This window comes from Nicotiana tabacum, chromosome 8, assembly GCF_000715075.1.
Source record: "Nicotiana tabacum cultivar K326 chromosome 8, ASM71507v2, whole genome shotgun sequence".
In the NCBI taxonomy this organism is placed as follows: Eukaryota; Viridiplantae; Streptophyta; class Magnoliopsida; order Solanales; family Solanaceae; genus Nicotiana; species Nicotiana tabacum.
In genome coordinates this window covers 77,079,203-77,096,060 of record NC_134087.1, presented here as the reverse complement: position 1 = coordinate 77,096,060, position 16,858 = coordinate 77,079,203, and the positions used below count along the sequence as shown (strand labels likewise).

At 39.5% G+C, this 16,858-nt stretch overlaps 4 non-coding genes across 4 annotated transcripts; all 4 read left to right on the top strand.

Moving 5' to 3' along the window:
* The first annotated feature begins 15,182 nt into the window (after nt 1–15,182).
* On the top strand, nt 15,183–15,276 carry LOC142163682 (small nucleolar RNA snR60/Z15/Z230/Z193/J17). The gene has a single exon (XR_012694627.1). It is a non-coding gene; the product is annotated as a small nucleolar RNA snR60/Z15/Z230/Z193/J17 (small nucleolar RNA).
* A 253-nt stretch (nt 15,277–15,529) lies between these two features.
* Nucleotides 15,530–15,608, top strand: LOC142163695 (small nucleolar RNA U61). The gene has a single exon (XR_012694637.1). It is a non-coding gene; the product is annotated as a small nucleolar RNA U61 (small nucleolar RNA).
* A 235-nt stretch (nt 15,609–15,843) lies between these two features.
* Nucleotides 15,844–15,931, top strand: LOC142163703 (small nucleolar RNA snoR14). The gene has a single exon (XR_012694645.1). It is a non-coding gene; the product is annotated as a small nucleolar RNA snoR14 (small nucleolar RNA).
* A 55-nt stretch (nt 15,932–15,986) lies between these two features.
* LOC142163687 (small nucleolar RNA Z101) lies at nt 15,987–16,082 on the top strand. Its single transcript, XR_012694632.1, has one exon. It is a non-coding gene; the product is annotated as a small nucleolar RNA Z101 (small nucleolar RNA).
* The last annotated feature ends 776 nt before the right edge of the window (nt 16,083–16,858 follow it).

Sequence of the window (16,858 nt, the reverse complement as noted above, 5' to 3'; positions counted from 1 at the left end):
CGAGTGACATAGACTATGTCGAATTCGGTAAGCACGATTTGCCACTTGGCCAGTCTTCCAGTAGGCATTGGTTTCTGAAATATATACTTCAAAGGATCTAGCCTGCTTATCAGGAAAGTAGTGTGAGCTTGGAGATAATGTCTCAGCTTTTGAGCAACCCACGTCAGAGCGCAACATGTTCTTTCCAGCAGAGTGTACTTGGCCTCGTAGCTGGTGAATTTCTTGCTCAAGTAGTAGATTGCTTGTTCATTCTTTCCGGTTATGTCATGTTGCCCGAGGACGCAACCGAAAGAATTTTCCAAGACTGTCAGATACAAGAACAGTGGTTTTTCTGGCTCTGGTGGGACCAAAACTGGGGGATTTGAAAGATATTCTTTGACTTTGTCAAAAGCTTCTTGACACTCAGCCGTCCATTTGATCGTCGCATCTTTCCTCAATAGCTTAAATATGGGCTCACACGTGCTAGTTAACTGGGCAATGAATCGACTGATATAGTTCAACCTACCCAATAAACTCATCACGTCTTTATTCGTTCTTGGGGAAGGTAGATCCCTGATAGATTTTATCTTTGTTGGATCTAATTCGATACCTCTCCTGCTCACTATGAAGCCCAAAAGCTTGCCCGATGGGACTCCGAAAGCATATTTGGCTGGGTTCAGCTTCAAGTCGTACTTCCACAGTCTCTCGAAGAACTTCCTCAAGTCTTGGATGTGATTATCCTGCGTCCTGGATTTGATTATCACATCGTCCACGTACACCTCTATTTCTTGATGCATCATGTCATGAAAAATGGCAGTCATGGCTCTCATGTAAGTTGCCCCAGCATTCTTCAGACCAAATGGCATAACCCGATAACAGTAAGTGCCCCAAGGCGTGGTGAAGGCAGTCTTCTCGGCGTCTTCTTCATCCATCAATACCTGATGATACCCAGCGTAACAATCTACGAAAGACTGGATCTCATGTTTGGCGCAATTATCGACAAGGATGTGGATGTTGGGCAATGGGAAATTATCTTTGGGACTCGCTCTATTCAGGTCTCGATAGTCCACACATACCCGAGTCTTCCCATCTTTTTTCGGCACTAGAACCACATTTGCCAACCATGTTGTATACTGGACTACCCGAATCACTCCCGTTTTCAGCTGCTTGGTGATCTCCTCTTTAATCTTGTCACTGATCTCAGTTTTGAACTTTCGTTGCTTTTGTTGAACTGGAGGATAATCAGGGTGAATTGGCAATTTATGAAACACTAGATCAACACCTAGTCCCGGCATGTCATCGTATGACCAAGCAAACACATCTTTAAATTCAAAAGGAAGTTGAATTATCGCATCTCGCGTTTGCTTGTCCGTATGAATGCTTATTTTGGTCTCCCGGATTTCTTCAGGAGTTCCTAAATTAACCGGTTCGGTGTCATTCAGATTTGACTTAGGTTTATTCTCAAAATGTTCCAACTCTCGGTTTATTTCCCTAAAAGCCTCTTCTTCATCATATTCTGGTTCTGGGTTCATTATTTCACAATTAAATAGCTAATTGTGATCTGGGCGTGAAGTCCGCAAGCATGTAATATTTAAAGCCACATTATTATAATTGAAAGAAAAGATAAAGGAAAAAAATAACAAAATCAGAACAAAAGGGAAAAATGAGAAAACAATGACGATTTTTTTCTTTTTTTTTTCTTGGAATTTTGGAAGACAACAATGTTTACAACTCGGGAATTCAAAACAACAATTGAAGGGAAGAAACATCCAAGTTATATCTTGGAGATAACTCATGATGCAGGAAAGGTGGCAGGACAGGTCTACCCGGACTTCTGCATAGTCGGGAATGGCGTGGCCTCCCAGTTTCGAAGTTTGGCGTTTGGCCCCATATATATCATCTCGGCGGTGCTGGTTCCTTCTCCTGGTTGAACCATGTGAGCCTCATAGAGCATTTCTCCCATTGCCCCACATATCTCCTCGATTTTCTCAGCCGTGAAAACCTCATTGTCTTCTTCTTCAGTGTATCTTGGTCTGACGAAGGTTTCATATAAATCCGGCAGTGGCCGAGGCAGTTTCCAACCCCCATTCTTCCTCTTCTTTGCCCATTCTTTATCTTCTGGAGTGGGTTGAAAACCTATCCCAAAAAGTTTCTTGGCGGAAGGCAAGGTGATGGGTTCCGTTATTCCTTGCAATGTTCGTCCGAGCCCTTTCCCTGGCCTGAATCTGTGCCGGATCATCTCTTTAGCCACCATAACCGAGGCGTTAGACAAGAAAGATTGGGGGCAAGGTCCTCCCTCTTCATGCTGCTCTGCTAACACAACTTCAAAAGCCTGATAGACAGTGTTCTCGCTCCCTTCCCTTGGCTCAAGATATGGGATGGATGGGTCCTGATATATAGACTGTTCGTCTTCTCCGTGGACCACAATTTCCCGGTCTTCGTGCTCAAACTTCACCATTTGATGAAGAGTGGAAGGTACAGCCCCCGCCGCATGAATCCAACGTCTGCCGAGGAGAAAATTGTACAACGTATCCATGTCAAGCACTTGGAAAGTTACTTCAAACTCTACTGGCCCTATAGTCAAAGCCAAGTCTATTTCCCCAAGGGTGTCTCTCTTGATGCCGTCAAAAGCCCTTACACAGACATTATTGGGGCGGATTCTTCCGATCCCAATTTCCATTCTCTGTAGCGTGGAGAGCGGACAAATGTCAACACCTGAACCCCCATCCAACATTACCCGCTTGACGTAGTAGTCTTCGCATTTAACTGTTAGATGCAAGGCTTTGTTGTGTGCCGCTCCCTCTGGGGGTAAGTCGTTCTTGCTGAAGGAGACCTGATTAACGGCGAAGAACCTTTCCGTCATCCGTTCCAGTTGTTCGACTGAGGTTTCAACTGGTACGTATGTCTCATTCAGGGTCTTGAGCAAGATCTTTTGGTGCTCGGCCGACCTCATCAGTAGTGATAGCATGGACACTTGCTCAGGGCATTTGCGTAGTTGATCTACCACTTCGTAGTCTAGCATTTTCATTTGTTGGAAGAAAACTTCCGCTTCTTCAACGCTTACAGGCTTCTTTGGTGGGAAGCGTCTCCGTGTGGCGTTGTTTAGCTCTTGAGTGTTCGAATACTTTCCAACGAAAGTATTTTCCGGAAGTTCTCCCGTGACTTCTTTACCTTTGTATGTTACCAACGTCCTCTGATAGTTCCACGGTACTGTGGACGGGTTTGTCATCGGCTTTTGTGGCACGCGTCCGATAACCACTGGCTCATTCAGTCGAGGTGGTTGAATCGTCCCCCGGACCACATAGGCCCCCTTTGGTACGTACATAGGTTTTGCCCTTTTGACCTCGAAGCTCTGCGGCTTCTCTGCTCGACCTCGTGGGATGTAAATAACTCCATTCTTTACAGGAATCGCCTTCTTCTCCACCTTCTTTTCGGGCTCGCACTTTACAGTACCGACTTTTTCCCTTTTTTCTGGTTTCTGGGCTGTTTCGGGCTTTTCCCTTGCGTCGACAATGGCGATTATAGCTTTCAAAGCAGGGTCAAATTCTTTGTCTTCGCAAATCATTCTGATCAGCGGCCCATTATTGTGAGCAGGTAATGGATTGTTAGTCACATTTGGGACCTCCTCGTCCCTTAGCACTATTTTCCCTTGCTCTATTAAATTCTCGACTACTCTTCTCAAAGCCCAGCAGTCATTTGTATCGTGCCCTTTCGCTCCTGAATAATAGGCGCATCTAACACCGGCTTTGTAAGAAGGTGATGCCGGATTGTGCCTTGTCTGAGGGACCGGCTGCAAGAAACCCAACTGGACTAGCTTCGGGAACAAAGTAGAGTATGGCTCACCGATAGGCGTGAAAGTCCGCCTTCTAGGTGGTTCCTGAGGGCGGAAGTTATTTTGAGGAGGCTATGGGTTATAGTGGTTGCGGTATGGAGGCTGATTTCTGGGAGATGGAGCTTGGCCTCGGTTGGCTTGTTGTGGTGGATGGATATAAGGCTGAGTGTTCATGACCATGTAGGGTTGAGGAGCATATGCCATGTTTTGGTGGGGGTAGTAGTGTTGTGGGGTCCTTTCTGGAAAACGGGGCCTGGGATTACGATATTCCCTTGCTTCTGATGCTGCCATGGCCGTTTCTTCCTTTTTCTTCCCTCTTGCCATTCCTCCGGACCCGCTTTGGACGGCTTGGGAGGTTGCCCTTATGGCTGCTTGACTCAAAATCCTACCCGTTTTCAGCCCATTCTCCACCATCTCTCCAATCTTAATCGCTTCTGCGAAAGGCTTTCCCATGGCTGACATCATGTTTTGGAAATAGTCGGACTCTTGAGCCTGGAGAAAAGTGGTGACCATTTCTATCTCGTCCATGGGAGGCTTCACCCTTGACGCCTGCTCGCGCCACTTAATAGCATATTCTCTGAAGCTTTTTGAAGGTTTCTTCTTCAAGTTTGACAGAGAATTTCGGTCTGGTGCAATGTCGATGTTATACTGGAATTGTCTCACAAAATCTCTAGCGAGATCATCCCATATATACCACCGGGATATGTCCTGGTCCATGTACCATTCCGAGGCTATTCCTACCAGACCTTCCCCGAAATATGCCATTAGCAATTCCTCTTTTCCGCCGGCTCCCCGCAATTGGTTGCAATATTTCTTGAGATGAGCAATGGGGTCACCGTGCCCGTCGTATTTCTCAAACTTTGGGGTCTTGAAACCCACTGGTAGGTGCACGTGATGGAACATGCATAGATCGATGTAGGAGACGCTCTTCTGTCCGCTCAAACCTTGCATGTTCTTCAAACTCTGCTCAAGGCTTCTCATTCTTTTGGCCATCTCTTCTTGTTCAGCCATTTTGGGGTTTTGATCCTGCATAGGTGCAAACTCGCACTGAGGCTGTGGAGGATGAGTGCTAGTGACGAACCGAGTTGGTTCCATTGAGAAAGACGGTGCTTGGAATGTAAACGAGGATGAGTCAAAATTTGGCTTGTACGTAGCAGGTTGTGCCGCGATCGGGCAGGGTGGTGCAGTAAAGATGTTTGTGTTTGCATCTGTTGTTGATATCCGGGGATGAGAATCAGAGGGCGATCCAGCAGAGAAGGCCGAAATGGCTGGGTATCCGAACGGGGTAGCAGGATAGCTTATGGGGACATTATAGGTCCCGCTTGTCCTGGAGAATAACTCAGGGAATCCAGGGACGACACTTGGTGGCTCTTTTCCGTTATTCCAGTCGTCCAGCATTTCCAACATGCGGAGCCGCAGGATTCTATTTTCCTCCGCAGTTGCGGACTCGGGTGTGAGGACGGCCGAGATCGAACTTTCCTCGGAAACAGGAACTGTTGGTAAAGGAATTTCTGCAGACATTTCTATGCTTCCTTTTGACCTTGTGAAATAAGTGTGAGCACCGCCTCCTGACTTAATAACAGGTAATTGAACACTCCCTTTCGACCTCGTGAAGTATGAGTGCGAGGCCAGACTTTCACCAAACCAACCGCCTTTTCCAAAACCTGGAGGAACTCAACGACAAATGAACGGTTTAATTCGAAACAAATAACAGATAGGCAATCTCACGTTCGGGCATGATGCACCTATACAGTTAAGTGGATTCCTACATGTTTGCGACGAAAGCATGCGTCATTCCAGCTTCCTTTTAGGATTCCCCTTTTTCTTTTTTTTTTTTCTTTTTTTTTTATTTTTTTATTATGTTTTTCTTTCTTTCTTTCTCCTTTTGTTACTGTTTTCAATTTTTGTGGTTAAAATGCGACCGGATCCGATGAGGATTGCCTACGTATCACAATGCCACATGAATCAGATCATTACGTAGTTCAAAAACAGATGAATGTAAAAGAAACACACATTTTATTACTGAAATGATCTATTACAAGCAATATTTCGAAAAAGGAAAAACAAAACTTGAAAATAAACATAGACTCAAACAGACTAAAACACCCTGATGCGAAAAGATAGACAGAAGATGTTAAGATACAGACTCGACCTATGAATACATTATGGTTTTTAAAATTGGTGCCCGCGGGGCATCGTTCGGCCTCGCCGCGGTCCTAGGTGTGAGATCCCTTTCAAGTTGCTCCAACTCATGCATGGTCTGATTGACATAACTTATCACTGCCGAGAGAATGGTAACGCTGGGCATGTTCTCACAACGTAGACATCGTCTGATGATGGCGTGGGCAATGGTCCCGATCCTATCTCTGGTTTGTTTCTTTTCTATGAGCAGGCGTTTCATCTGATCACTGCACGTTTTTAAAACCTGAGAATCTTGTATATGTTGATTCTTCAGTTGCCGCACTTCTGTCTTCATTTGGGCTAACATGTCGTAACAGTATCTGCTCTCAAATGGAAATCCTCGGCCTGTTTAGCTGCTTTAACCTCAAGTGTAGCCATCTCTCTCTTCATTTTAGCAACAGTTTTCTCGTGGTCACGTTTCAGTTGGTTCAAGTATCGACGATGCTTATCTGTTCTTGTACCCCACTGTGCTTTGAGTTCTGCCATGACATTTTCAGATTCTTCTAAACCATCTCGCCATTCCCTGACTTCTCTTTTCAAACCTTTTATCAACTGCTTGTCTGATCGACTTCTGGGCTGTTCATCAAGAGCCAATCTCAATTCCTGGATTTGGGCCTTAAGTTTTTCATTCTCTTGGATCAATCTATTCCTTTTGCCTCGATCCGAAGCGATGTATATGCTGTTATTGAATTTCAGACTGTCAATTTGTAGCTTCAAATCACTGATCTCTGCCCGATACCCCTTTTCTTTTGCTAACAAGTTCCATTGCCCTTGGGACGACTCAACGAAATCTTTGAGATGAGGTCTCTTAGTTGGTCTCTCGCAAGACAGGTCACCTCTAAACCAAGCGTGATACCCTGGGGCAACTTCCCCTTTTGCTGTATCCATCACACAAGTGTTTGCTGTCAGATGTTGGCACTCACTCCAGATTTGGCGAACTTCCTCTTCGGGGAAATGACCGTCTGGGCTGATTTCAATCACTTGAGTACTCAGATCTTCATCTTTTGGTACTACTTGATACCTCCCAAGTTGCCTCAAAACCCGATACGGTGCATAGGGTTGGATGCTTTTAAGTCCCATTAACAGAAAGTGGGGCCTGGTTGCCGGCATGTATAAGATTTCCTCAACGGGTAACCATCCGAGCGTCCACTGGATTTGGTTGGCAGTGAGAGTTCGGAGAAATGAGGTCCATGCTGTGACTCCCTCGGGTAGACTGAACCCTTTGATTCTTGTGTAGAATTCTCCAATACAAGTTTTTTCGGGCGAACCGTAACCCAAAAGCGGGGAGCGGTAGCATAAATGATCGGTCATCCACATTTGCAACAGTAGGTTACATCCTTCGAAAAAGTCGGCCCTGGCTCGGCAAGCAGTGAGAGCCCGGAAAATGTCAGCCATAATCATAGGTGCCAGAGTACTTTTATCTTGGGTGAGCAAAGTACTGACGACCCCAGTTACTTTTAGATCGATGTTTCCGTCTTTCCTTGGGAACACTATAAGACCCAAAAAGGCTGTCATAAAAGCTAACAGCCTGTGTTCGTCCCACTTTTGTCGGTTGCCTCTACTACATAGTTTGAAATTCGGCTTATTGAACCCGCTCTCGTGGCCGTATCTAGCATACATGAGGTGGAAACTGCAGAAACCTTTGGCAAGATTTGGATGGTGAAATGTTCGGGGTATTTTTAAGAAATCCAGAAACCGGTGTACCGTGACGGCTCTAGGTGCAATCAAGTATTTGAACCTTAACGGAGCTTCATCACCTCCAATGTATCCCGCTATTTCTTCCAACGTCGGGGTGAGCTCAAAGTCTGAGAAATGAAATACATTGTGCGCTGAATCCCAGCAAGTGACCAATGATCTGATAATATCACCCCGAGGCTGAATGTCTAGTAAATCCGGGAGATCTTTCAGATATTTCCTTACTTTGTCTTGCCCCTCCTTGCCTAAGTCGTTCCACCATAATCGCAACTCAAAAGGGATCTTGGTCATTATTGAAAAGGGTTCGTTTTGTATCGTGCTCATCCTGCACATTTATTAGGGTGATTATGCTAATAAAAAGACTTTTATTAGATTCAAAATAAAACTATCTAGATTTTTTCAAGATTTTTATTATTATTATTATTATTATTATTATTTCAAAACGACGAACTCGATTTCCAAAATGCGGCCTTTTAGTACTTCGAGAATAAAGACTTTAAGGCTGCGAGGACCAACCGATCAAAAATGATGACCGAAGATGGCCGTTTATGCAATGTCAGCCTTCCGGCGTCCCGCTTGGGAACATTCGGCTGTTTTTACAAAAAACGGCCTCACCCGACTCTTTATAAAAGTGGCGACATTTTGTCATTTTTTTTATTGGTTTCGGCTATCTTAGCAAAAGGTGGGGTTGAACCCGATGGGGGTTGCCTACGTATCTCACATCCGGTGAGAATCAAACCGGTGTAGTTCGGTCAGAAATAGGGGAAACAAATAAAATCTTTTAAAGAAAAGAGGAATAACTATTTTTATATATATTTTTATTTTATTTTATATATTTTTTTTTGAAAAGAGACTAAGGAAATATTTATACATTTAAACTTCTTTTTTCATTTTTTATTGAAATTTTGAAAATCTTTTAAAGAGATACTACAAATGAAACCATAATTTTTTTTTGAATTTTTTCCCCTTTTTTTATTTATATATATATTTTGGATTTTGAAAGTGATTAAAAGGAATAAATCAAAACTAAAAGACAAACTATATTTTCATTTTTTTTAAGAAAATTCCGGCGAGGTTTCAACATTACTTGGACATTGGTTTTATTTTTCCAAAAATAAGTAATTATCTCCCTACGCTGCTATTCTTTTTTTTTTGAAACTTTTGGAAACCGGTCAGCATGCAGACCCGAAGCAAATAGATGCGCAAAACAAACGGGATGCAGCAGGATGGTCTTTTCATTTCAGGTTGTCTGTCCTAAACGGACCCAACCCCTGTGTTGAGTCCCCTAGGTCGAATGCAACATGATGCAAATAAACGTTCCTACTAGGGATCCGGCATGAAGTTTCGTTATACTAGGTTTATAACCTAAGTATATGTTCTAGACTGTGTACCCGAGCGGACGACTCGAGTCGAGGAGGGGGCAACTTACCGGGAACCAAAAGGCCATCCGGCTTCGTAACTTGTCCGTCCTCTTTCTTATTTCAGGTATTGACACTAACAAAATAGGGAGTCTCAACCAGTAAGCACATCCCCGGAGGTGAAGAGAGAAGGGTTTCGGCACAGTTTATATACAGTTCAGATAATATCAAAGCGGTAAAAGACAACATTTAGCATGTTATGTCAAAACATGTAATAAATATCAGATAATAAAGCCAAATATAACAATTATTCTAAGCTTGAATTCTTGAACCCTGAACCAGTGGTTCTGGGTTAGAATAAATCCCTAGCAGAGACGCCAGAGCTGTCACACCTCCTTTTTGCGCGCCCGCCCCCGAATGGTTAAGATGCGCGAGGGAGTTTTTCCAATTTAAGTGACAATATTCGAAATGGGATTATTTATTTAGTTCAGAGTCGCCACTTGGGAAAGGTTTGGCTTTTGGTGTCCCAAGTCACCGGTTTATCTTGAATCCCAATTCGAGGAAAATATTCGACTTTCCAAAAAAAGTCTGCGAACCAGAAATTCTAAGTAAGGAATTCTGTTGACCCGAGGGAAGGTGTTAGGCACCCTCGAATCCCGTGGTTCTAGCACGGTCGCTTAAATTGTTATAATGGCTAAATATCTGATTTAAATACATGTTGTGACTTATGTGCTTTTATTGAATTTAAAACCGCTTTTATTATTATCATTTATTTTTATAGAATTGCAACGTCGTGAAAATGCATCTCGAACCACGTCACAATCAATGCACCCGTAGTTATTAACACATTTCGACTTCGTTGGGATTTGAATTTGGGTCACATGAATGCGCACCCGAATTTAAGAATGTAATTTAATTAATTCGCACCTAAAGAGTTTAACGCGTTATTATCTTTGGGGAAGACAGTGAAATTCACTAAAACGGTCTTTCCCGAATTCTAAGTATTTATTATGATCAATCATTGAGGATCCCGCAATTTGCATTTTTTGTTCGGCGAGGCTCATCTCATTATTTTAGAAGGGATATCCTAAAGCGACTACATTTCTAATATGTTTGTCTCTAAAAAATAGAAGAAAAAGATACATGCTAATTCAATTGTATGCTTTGGCCAAATCCGGATTCTTGTTAATCATCTGATCAATTGTTTACCAAAGAATGAAGAATGCTATACTTCATAGAACATGTTCTTAATTTGATAAAAAAGGAAATTAACATACAAGATTGATGGAATGCTATACTTACTCCAAACAACCTTAAGTTAAATTTAGATTAGCCCCTTTTAACAAGATTAATAGAATTACTTATTAGAGGATGCTACCAATGGTATTCGGAAACTCGTCCTATGAACTGCCTAATGAAGCTGAAATTCAAGAATTTAAAATTGTATCATATTTGGCAAAATTTTAAAAGCCATCCACCCTACATATTTAAAGCATGACTGGAGAAAGAGTTTGAATTAACAATTATACTAAGCGATTACACATTCCATAAATTATATAACTATGTCATGTATACTACTAAGCGAACCATTTTGCAATTTCTAGACCCAAGTAGCTTCCATTAAGTACACACTTACTAAGATATTCTCTATTAGGCTACAAATTAAAGAATTACACAATTTTGGCAATATTTACAAAGCTGTAAGTAAAGCAACGACTGATTAAATTCCTTTGCATCTTCATTTCATGCTTTCGACTTCTTCATCAATGTGAGGTTTAAATGTGTACCTGAACGTTGAATATCAACAGAAGAAAAAGAAGATAGGGAGAATCAGCAGTAGCAGCAACAGATAGCAGCAACGACAAAGCAAAAATGGCAATCCCAGGCAGAATAGACCAAAACAGTAACCCGATGATACAGTACTCAATGTTGATTCTTTCAAATACTCAAAGGAAAATCCTAAATCTTGACAGAACCAATAACAAACTAAATGCTGAACTTTAGGTAGAAAAAATGAGGAAAGAAACAGTGTTTTCAGTTCCAGGCAAACAAAAATTTCTTTTCTAATCTCCCTCTCTGATTTCTGAAACCCCTCTTTCTTATTCAAAGCTATTTCTGACTAATTTCAGCACCTCTTTGTATGTGTGTGTGTATTTGTGTCTGTGTGTGTATGTGTGTATCTCTCTATCTGTATCTCCTCTCTATCTCTGTCTCTCCAAAATCAGTTTCTATGTATGTCCCCCCTCAATGTGTATCTGTATATGCCTGTTTTTTGTGGTATCTCTCAGTGTATATGTCTGTCCCCTTCTTTGTCCATGTGATCTCTCTATTTATAGCCTAGCATTAGGCCATTTACAGCCTGTTAAACACATCAGAACCCCCTTCTTTTCTGCTGTTTTTCCATTCATCTTTTAAAAGTAGAACCCTTCCCATGAGATTCCCTGACAGCCCTTTATCATCTTATTTAAATTAAGGCCAAGGTATGAGCAGCCTGAAGGTGGCCTGACAGCCCATGTTGTCCCATTTGCTCTAATTATTAAAACACTATAGTGCACATGCTATCAATTCAGAACTCAAGCTGAACTGAAAACCACAAACTAAAGTATAAATGTTTTCTGATTCAAATCCACAAACAGCTATACTTAGTTCCCAGTTGGATTCAGACAGAACCTCATACAAAAACCATAACATGAATCAGATTATTATCATTCAAAGCTAAACTAATTGGCGACGTATATCGACTCGACTATACTAGTTGTAACACATACAATCAAAACCAATGATCAGAAATCTAACAGTATCAACGTGTGATTCAAATTGTACTGACTGAACAAGGTTGTACTGGGGCTAATTAATCAACCAAATTTAAATTCAATTGATTGTACAACTTACACACATACACATGATCAATAAATGAAGAGAAACTTGACTAAATACAGAGGTCCGGGCAAGGTGGACAACACAGTCGACAAAAATTCAAAACATAAATTAAACAAAACATTTGGACATATGAACAGACATTCAATTACAACAGACAAGATGAACTGAAAAAGAAAAAGAAAACAAAAATTACCTTAAAGCCTTAAAAAATCAGAAAGCCTTATATCGGATTTGAATCGATCTTTCTTGGGGTTGAACGGGCTTTAATCGAAGTGTTCTCTACTGAGAACATTTCGATTAAGGTCCATTAGACCCTAATCATTTAGTTCAAACGGACACAGATCGGGCTCAGGGTTCCTAGGGTTCCTAAGGGGCAGATTTGGGATTTGTGTTTCCCTGGTTAGATTCGGACCAAACCAAGCTTGGTTTGGTCACGAGGGAGGTCAAGGGATTGTCTAGTGTGAATCCGGGGGGTTTGGTGTAAGTCGAGGTCTGGCTCGCGAATCTTCAAATGAAGATTCGAGAAGGTGGGAGGGGATTCGTGACAAAGGGACAACAGATCTATGTTCAGGGTGGTGAGGCGGTCCTATGGTGTTAAGGTGGTGGTCACCGGCGTCCATGCCGCCGGGTTTATGGTAAGGGAAAAGGGGGGCGGCTCTAGGGTTCCGTGGGGGTTTAGGTCTGTGAAGGAGACGACTCAGGGGGGTCCTTGGTTTAGGGCACGGGGTAAAGGGGGAAGGTTTATATACGGGGTGGGTGATTGGATGTTGGCCGTTGGATTGTTGATGATCAATGGTTGTGATCTTTCTACTGAAAGGAACGGTGTCTTTTGTTCTCATGCTGGAAATGGGTCAAACCAGTTTCATCGGGTTGGGTCAGGTAACGGGTAAGTGATCTGGACCGTAAATCTAGTGAGATTAACGGTCCAGATTAAGAATGGTACAAACGACGTCGTTTGGATGGTTGCATGGCCAGCTTAACTAGACCGGATAAAAGGGAACCTGGGCTGGTCATTTTGGTTTGGGCTTGTTCTGATTTGATTAAGACTGGCCCAATCCGAAAATCCTTTTCCTCTTTAATCTCCCAATTAAATTTGTCCAATAACACTATACAAACATTAATCAACCATTAACACACATATTAACATTTAATAACACTACTTAATGACGAAAAAATAAAATAAAAGATGCATTTTTTTTGTGATTTTCCTTTTAATAATCGAATTATGGTTTGATTAATTCCGAATAGTAGAATAATATCCTAAACTTACATACGACACATTTTTGTATTTTTGTTTGGTAAGACTAAAAGACACGGACAAAACCAACAAATAGCTAACAAAAAATGACCGGCAAATTCACAAAATTATGCACGGAGACAATTTGTTGTTTATTTTGATTTCTTTTGGAGTATTTGTCGTGTAAACAAAAATCACGTACTCACATCTTTCATTATGTCCTTTGCAGTGTATATTATTTTAGGATCAACATATTTATCACAAATAATTCTTCCAATAATAGGAACAGTAGCTACACGTTGTGTAAACAATCTATCCCTCGCCGAACATGTGTGATCCTTACTGAATTTTCTAACCCTAAAGATTTTTGACTTGTTTAGCAATGAAGACTTGAAAAACCATGTGCAACGGTCATTGACACATACCAGGCAGTATCTAATAACATCCAAATTTACACAATAGTAAAAAAATTAAGATAAACTATTATGCGTAGTGAAAATAAAAAAATTGACGATTGTATACAATTAAAGTTAGATATACATTCATACCTTGATGGACTTGATTGATCAACCTTAAACTGAAATTTTTTCTGAATAGCATAGTTTTTTATCACCATCATCAGTGTCTCCTTGTCCTTGTAAAGTTGGCCTTCCGAAACAGTATTATTTAGAGGATCATCTATTATTGGAGTTTCATCAAAATCTACAACTTCAGGATCATCTGCGTTATCAAACGCAATCAATTGTAGTGTATCCCCGTTATGTATATCATATGTATTGGCAATTTGTAGGCATACAGATGAATGTTCCTCGTTTCGATTAAACGCGTGCATATCTTTCTCTTTCACTGTTAAACACATCAGATACTCATTAAACGCATAATTTTTCTTCTTCAACTCGATATATACACGCAATCCCATTTCACTGTGTATCATCATTGGTGGTGAATCTTCATCGCATTTATACTGGATTTCAAGCAAATTAATTGTGGTGTCAACTATCAATTGTTTTGAAATTGTAGAAACAAAATCAATAAATTTAGTTTCGGTACTAATCACCACGCCTTTAACTGAGTAATCTACAAATCGATTGTTGCTATCCTAGTGTCCCCCGTGCTGTGTCAAAATCGGCAAAGTAGCCATTGAGTCTGTATTCTATATATAGAGATTGATACCCTTCTTCAGCTGATATCTTAGAACTTCAAAAATAAAATAAAAATTGTTGCCAAAGAAAGAACTAATTATTGCACCAGAATACAGAAATTTGATATTCAATTTCCGTGACGGCTGAAAAATTGCACCCTTTTTGATTTTTGAAGGAAATATATTTTCTGCATTTGGTTTTATTTTGGTCGATTGGGTAGTTACGCTTCTGAAAGAATACATCATGCAAACGTGATTGGTGGGACAGAATCTTAAAACCCCCCTATTTTTGAGGGGTTGTATAATCGTGTATTTTGGGATTTGGCTATTTTATTCCAATATTTTTGGGCTACTAGTGCCAACCTAAATTTATGGCCAATAAAATGCCAATTATAGTGAAGGATTGTTATACGATGTCAATTCCTTCATAAAAAAGGCCATACTGTGCAAATAACCCAAAGCAAATTGCCGTTAGCCCACACTATAGGCCCATCACCATTGCGATTTTGTGAGCGGCCCAAAACCGAAGCATAAAACCCTAGTCCCCTTCACTCTTCTCCATATAAAAGCAACTTCCTTCCCTAAGGTTTATCATTCTCTCTTCTGATCTAGGGTTTTACAGTTTCAGTTCGTCCGTTAGTAAGCTCTGCCCCTTCTACTTTTGCTTTCAGATACAATATCTCTTACAAATCCTTTTATTTTTCTAGCTGAAATTTCTTTAAATTTATTTTTGTTTATATCCTTTTGGCCAATGATTAAAATTCTTTTATAGACAAGCATATGTCTGAGTTTTAACATGTTGTTAGCCTAATTTTCTCTATGAGGCCAAGTAAATATTTTATTTCTTTTTATTTTCACTTTAATCCTTTTATTATATTACTGGGTCATATGATGATTAGAAGCATAGTTCAAATGAAATCTTTTATGATTTTAAAACTTCTTTTTAGTCTTTCGCTCCTATCTGATGACTCATTCCTTAATTTCATTTAGGCTAAATAAAATGTAGAATATTTAAAAATCTGATTTTTGTTATTAGGTAATTTTTGTTGACATTGAAATGGTTAATGGACAGTGACGACTTATATCAATTGGTCTCGTTCGTTTTGATTAAACCTCTTATGTTTAATTTACTTTTTTTTTTTAACCTCTGTGATGAAAATTTAAGACCTCTGTGTTTAAACCTCTGTGTTTAAACCCTAGCACCATAATGGTGAAAAATAATTTAACCTCTGTGATGAAAATTTCTTGTGTCGGAAACTTTCGATCTGTGATGGTTTACACAATCCTCTAAGAAGTTCTGAGCACTTGTAATTTTTTTACTATTTTGATATTTATAATAACTATTAAATGTCATTATTTTTCAATTAGTGTTAAGTGTTTCAATTGAAATTAGTAAAATGTGCAGATATACATTCAAATTTTATAATTAAACAACTTGATTATCAAATACTATTACAATTTCAGTGATACTGTTTCTTATTTTTTATTTTTTATTTTTTATTTTTTATTTTTGTAATTAGTAATTATTTGTTGAGGAGGAAAGAAGTGATGATAAAATTCATAAGTCTGTCAATCCGCTGAATACATTATTATGATGCAAATAGTGAATCCCGACAGGTTCTGATCTCTAATTATCCTCATTTTAACTGACCTTTTTTAATTTTTGTTAGGATTAGAAGTTTTATGGGGCAAATGATGAATCTTATTATATCGTAAATGGGTAATTTGCGTCTGAATTTTTCATTGATGCTATATCACCTTGGAGAACTGATGCCCTTATAATCTTTTAACACCTATTTTTTTCTTGTTTTTGATTGTAAATTATGAGTTGTTTGCAAGAAAAGCTTTTTATATTTGCATATCATTGGATCAGTTGTTTAATTTTGATAGTAACCTACTTGGCTATAGTTATAGTTTATGAGTTCATTTGAATTCTTTAACTTTTGATACTGGATCTATATATATATATATAGCTTTATTAAAATTTTAACAAATAGTGGATTTGAACTAAGGGGTCGTTTGGTAGAATGCATTAGATAAAATAATGCATGCATTAGCTTTGTGTATTAATAATACCTTGTTTGGTAGATATTTCGAACCTGTGCATTAGTTATGCAGACAATAATTATACATCCTATTTGGTATTATTCTATGCATAACTTGTGTATTAATAATACCTTGTTTGGTAGATATTTCGAACCTGTGCATTAGTTATGCAGGCAATAATTATACATCCTATTTGGTATTATTCTATGCATAACTAATCCATAGAAAACATTGGTATTAGCAATGTAATGGATTTTAATGCATGCATTAGCTTAGTTAAAGACAAAATTGGCCTTCAAAATTTATGCTTGATTAAAATATGCTAGTTAATATATTAATGCTAGAATAAAATAATCCAAATAGTGAGAAATAAAATTATCTCTAGTAAATAAATAAATACTTAGCATTTTTCCTTTTTTTATAAATAAATATTTGGTTCTATATTACAAGGTAGACAAATTAAATAATTTTTTTAAAACTTTTTCATATAAAAATATTTCTCTAACATA